This window comes from Aotus nancymaae, unplaced genomic scaffold (genome assembly GCF_030222135.1).
Source record: "Aotus nancymaae isolate 86718 unplaced genomic scaffold, 86718_ANA_hifiasm-v0.15.2.pri h1tg000028l, whole genome shotgun sequence".
Lineage (NCBI taxonomy): Eukaryota > Metazoa > Chordata > Mammalia > Primates > Aotidae > Aotus > Aotus nancymaae.
Window position 1 is genome coordinate 25,786,648 of NW_026988441.1, and position 5,711 is coordinate 25,792,358.

The following is a 5,711-nucleotide window of genomic DNA, read 5'->3' on the forward strand; positions in this document are numbered from 1 at the left end:
ACTACGTAGACGAAAGTATTTCAGAGCACAGAGACTGCCCCTTTATATCAACCGAGTCAGAAGACAGTAAAGAAAAAAGAATTCACTACAAACAAAGCTTCTGATAAATATGGAATTATGTAAAGTGATCAAACTTATAACTCATTAGTACTCCTGAGAGAGAAGGAAAAAAAGTAACCAACTTGAAAAACATACTTCAGGATATAATCTATGAAAATTTTTCCCATTTTACTAGAGAAGTTGACATAAAGTTATAAGAAATTCAAGGAACTACTGTGAGATACTACACAAGACAACCATCCCCAGGGCACATAGTAATCAGACTTTCCAGAGTTAACATGAAATAAAAAAATAAAAAGCAACTAGAGAAAAAGGGCCTATTACCTAAAAATGAATTCTATCCAACAAACAGTGGACTTCCGGACGGAAAAAGATTAAAAAAAAGAAGAAAAGAAAAGTAATCACATGATCCACACACATATGTGTGTGGGTATTTGTGTGTATATGGATATACAACTCAACAAATAGAGTTGAATCTGGGCAAGTAAAGTTTAAATTACCAATTTTAGTTCACACTAAAAACATAAAATGTGGCCGGGTGCGGTGGCTCACACCTGTAATCCCAGCACGTTGGGAGGCCGAGGCGGGTGGATCACGAGGTCAAGAGATCGAGACCATCCTGGTCAACATGGTGAAACCCCGTCTCTACTAAAGATACAAAAAATTAGCTGGGCATAGTGGCATGTGCCTGTAATCCCAGCTACTCAGGAGGCTGAGGCAGGAGAATTGCCTGAACCCAGGAGGCGGAGGTTGCGGTGAGCCAAGATCACGCCATTGCACTCCAGCCTGGGTAACAAGAGCGAAACTCTGTCTCAAAAAAATAAATAAATAAATAAATAAAACGTAAAAGTAAAACAACATTAGATTTTCTTATATTTAGGGAGATGCTTAGCAGTATAATAAAATTACTGATTAGGAATTTTTGTAGAATCACATTTGAAACTTCCATAAGAGGCTCGGCGTGGTGGTTCATGCCTATAATCCCAGCCCTTTGGGAGACTGAAGCAGGTGGATCACCTGAGGTCAGGAGTTCCAGACCAACCTGGCCAACATGGTGAAACCCCATCTCTACTAAAAATACAAAAATTAGCTGGGCCTAGTGGTGCACGCCTGTAATCCCTGCTACTTGGGCGGCTGAGGCAGGAGAATCGCTTGAACCCAGGAGGCAGAGGTTGCAGTGAGCCAAGATGGCGCCATGCACTCCAGCCTGGGTGACAGAATAAAACTCCGTCTCAAAAAAGAAAAAAATTATGAAAAAAAAGAAAAAGAAAGAAACTTCCATAAGAAATCATAAAGCAGAAAACATACCACATCTGTCTGTAGTATTCCTGGGATTTTGGAACTAAATCCCTTTGTCACTAATACTCCCGCACATTTCAGATATAATCCAAACAACAACCAAAACCAAACAAAACAAAAACCTTAAAAAATAGTTTAGGCCGGGCGCGGTAGCTCACGCCTGTAATCCCAGCACTTTGGGAGGCCGAGGCAGGCGGATCACGAGGTCAAGAGGTCGAGACCATCCTGGCCAACATGGTGAAAACCCCGTCTCTACTAAAAAATACAAAAATTAGCTGGGCATGGTGGTGCATGCCTGTAGTCCCAGCTACTCAGGAGGCTGAGGCAGGAGAATTGCTTGAACCCAGGAGGCAGAGATTGCAGTGAGCCGAGATTGCGCCACAGCACTCCAGCCTGGCGCCTGAGCAAGACTCTGTCTCGAAAAAAAAATAGTTTAACATAGAGTTCCTAAAAAGTACACATATATTCCTATGTCCCCGCCAAGACAATGGGCAGTCAGATAATAAAGTCTTTTATAAGCCATGAAGAGGACTTTGGCTCTCACTGTAACCTCAAAGGAAGATAATGTTTTAGAGAATTTAAGAGCATGAGACAAAAGATGCCTCTATGTGAGAGCAAGAAACAACCAGGCTCCTCAAAAGACATCTTCATTGGAGCAGACCTTCTCTAATAACCTTTTATTTATTTATTTATTTATGAATTAAAGACAGGGTTTCACCATGTTGGTCAGGCTGGTCTTGAACTCCCGACCTCAGGTGATCCGCCCACCTTGGCCTCCAAAGTGCTTGGATTACAGGTGTGAACCACCACGCCCGGCTCATATAACCTTTTAAGGTCTGGCCTCCTCCTTGACCTTTGGAGTTTTCACCTGTGGCATGTGTTTCATTCATCCAACCTACCTGGGGGTTTGGCTACAGTCTCATGTCTCTTCACACTCCAGGGCTCTTGTCTTTGCTCCAGACAGCTAATCAGTTCTGGTTTAGAAACAGTAAGACCTGTTTTATTAGAAAAAAGTAACATGATTCTCACTGGGATTCTCCAATTACCAATCAGGTACTGTGCTTTGTAGAGAAGAGAGAACATTGTAGATGATTCTACAACATTAATAACAAGGCCAGGTGCAGGGGCTCATGCCTGTAATCCCAGCGCTTTGGGAGGCTGAGGCAGGCAGATCATGAGGTCAGGAGATCAAGACCATCCTGGCCAACATGGTGAAACTCCGTCTCTACTAAAAATACAAAAATTAGCTGGGTATGGTGGCATGGGTCTATAATCCCAGCTACTTGAGAGGCTGAGGCAGGAGAATAGCTTGAACCCAGGAGGCAGAGATTGCAGCGAGCCAAGATTGTGCCACTGTACTACAGCCTGGCAACAAAGCGAGACTCTGTCTCAAAAAAAAAAAAAAGAAAAAAGAAAAAAAAAAGAAAACTAATAATAAAATAATTTCTTTTTTTTTTTTTTGAGACGGAGTTTTGCTCTTGTTACCCAGGTTGGAGTGCAATGGCACGATCTCGGCTCACCGCAACCTCCGCCTCCTGGGTTCAGGCAATTCTCCCACCTCAGCGGGATTACAGGGATGCATCACCATGCCCAGCTAATTTTTTTTGTATTTTTAGTAGAGACAGGGTTTCACCATGTTGACCAGGATGGCCTTGATCTCTTGACCTTGTGATCCACCCGCCTTGGCCTCCCAACGTGCTGGGATTACAGGCGTGAGCCACCGCGCCCGGCTTCAATAAAATAATATTTCCAAACAGAAAGTGTAGAATATCTTATATTTTGGGGTATTTAGCTTCCCTATCCAATACTAATCAAAAATTGGTGGTAGAAGTTGGATTTTAAGGTCTAGTCAATAATATTTTATACCATGAAATTCCAAAAATTACCATTAAAGGCTGGGCACGGCGGTTCACACCTGTAATCCCAGCACTTTAGGAGGCCAACACGGGTGGATCACCTGAGGTCAGGAATTTGAGACCAGCCTGGCCGACATGGTGAAACCTCATCATTACTAAAATTACATAAATTAGCCAGGCGTGGTGGTGGGCACCTGTAGTCTCAGCTACTCGGGAGGCTGAGACAGAAGAATTGCTTGAACCCGAAAGGCGGAGGTTACAGTGAGCCAGATTGCACCACTGCACTCCAGCCTGGGCGACAGAGCTAGAGTCTGTCTCACAAATAAAAATAAAAAATTGTGGTCTGTTTGGATGACCAAAAATAAAAATAAAAATAAAAGAAATAAAAAAATAGAACTACCAGTAGAGTGAAAAATGCCCATCACTTCAAGGCAGAAGAAAGTTAATGTAAACATAAAGCCTCTTGAAGATTTTCGTCTCCATCCCAACAAATCCCTAAGTTTTCCTTGAAAGCACGGATCTAAAACTCATTTATACAAAGCAGAAACCCCCACCAAACATTCTACAGAGGAAGAAAATAAAAGCTTTAGTGTGAAATAGGAATTCTGTATTGAAGTTACTCTCACCCAGAGAGACCAGGTTCCTGTAGTTCTCTAGCATCACATTCCTATACAAATTCTGCTGAGCAGGTTTCAGAAACTCCCACTCCTCCAGAGAGAATTCTATGGTCACATCCCTGAATGTCAACAGTTCCTGAAAAATAAAACAAAACATATTGACCAACTGTCAATGGGCAGGAGAGCTCTTAACTTGACTCCATGTGAAAAGAGAGAATTGCTGTGACTTATATGAGTTACTAGAATTATCCAATAAGATTATTTTTAACAGAAATGTTCTCTGATGTATTCTCTAACATTGAGAAAAGAAAATAGAATCTACGTGGCCGGGAGCGGTGGCTAACGCCTGTAATGCCAACACTTTGGGAGGCCAAGGCAGGCAGAGGTTAGGAATTCCAGACCAGCCTGGCCAATGTGGTGAAACCCTGTCTCTACTGAAAATACAAAAATTAGCCGGGCATGGTGGTACACGCCTGCAATCCCAGTTACTTAGGAAGCTGAGGCAGGAGAATAGCTTGAGCTCCAGAAGTAAAGGTTGCAGTGAGCCGACATCACGTCACTGCACTCCTGCCTGGGTGACAGAGTGAAACCCTCTCTCCAAAGGAAAAAAAAAAAAGAAAGAAAAGAAAACAGAATCCACAAAACTAGTGTAGATACTTTTCTAAATAATGCAGTATAAAATTAAGGGTATCACTCTGGAGAGCATCCCTAAAAGGCAGTTTGAGAAGAATTTGAGGTGTGCATGTCTTCCTGCCTGATCCCCATCACTGGCCAGGACCGGAGGAGCTCAGGCATGAGACCAGGGTGAAGACTACAGTGATGACAGACAGCTTGCTTCCTGGTTGCTCCCCATTAGCTCGGACCTGTCTTCTGAAGAACACTCGTGTAGCCTCCCCCATCTGGATCTGTCCCTGGCCATCCCTGTCCTCCCTGAAGCACCTCGATGTGCCCCACAGTGGGTGAGCTGTGGCAGCCAGCTCGAAGGCTGGAAGGCACTGAGGCCCATGGCCTGTGGCCCCCAGGGATGCCACTGCCCCAGACAGGACCCATTACAAGCTGGCTGTGTCCTTCAGAAAGCCACTTACTCCTGTCTGCCCGTTTATTCACTTGATGGGTGTCGGGTTGGAAACAGTCACTCAGCCTGCCCTCACCTTTTATAAAGGAATTGAGAGAGGGTACCTGGCAAGGCCATGCCCTTGGTATCTGCAACACGGTATGCAGGGGTAGGGGTGGAATGAGCTCACAGTGGGCTCTGCCCTGGGCCAGGTGCTGGGTGGGCTGTGCACTGAATCTTCGCAGCTCGAACCCCAGTGAACCTCCCCAGATGGGTAGCAAAGACCTGAGCTCAGAGTGGGTAAGTCTGTGCCCAGCGTGCAGTGCCCAAGGTCACCCAGCACTACATGCTGGCCTCTCTGCAAAGCCAGCCTTTCCCACCTGTGGCCCAAGAGGTATGCAGAGATGCATTTTTTTTATTTTAAAACTGTTAGAAATGGGTCCCCTTCACTTCTCATTTCCTGCTTCCCTAGTATTGTGAAACCATACCTCCCAGCCTCCCTTGCACTAGGCTGTGGCCACATGACTGACTCTAGCCAAGGAAATGTGGATGGAGCCTTCCTCTTCTGCAGAGACCCTGGAGGCTCACAGATGGAGATGCCTGGATCCCTGTGGCACTCTATGGAAGACAGAGGAGAGGATGAGACCTGTGGACATTAATCTACAACCATTTATTGTGAAGTATCAGAAAAAATACAGCCTGCCAATCAAACAAAAAAAAAATTAAGGGCATCAGCACAAGCATATACAGTTTGAGTTTTATGTCTACAGATTATAGAATAAGTTGTAAATATTACTCATACAGAGAAGTCATAATGAGTCAGAA

At 44.4% G+C, this 5,711-nt stretch overlaps 1 pseudogene; it reads right to left on the minus strand.

Annotated features, from left to right (window-relative positions):
- Nucleotides 1–662: 662 nt before the first annotated feature.
- On the minus strand, nucleotides 663–4,101 carry LOC135276771 (zinc finger protein 195-like; annotated as a pseudogene).
- Nucleotides 4,102–5,711: the final 1,610 nt, after the last annotated feature.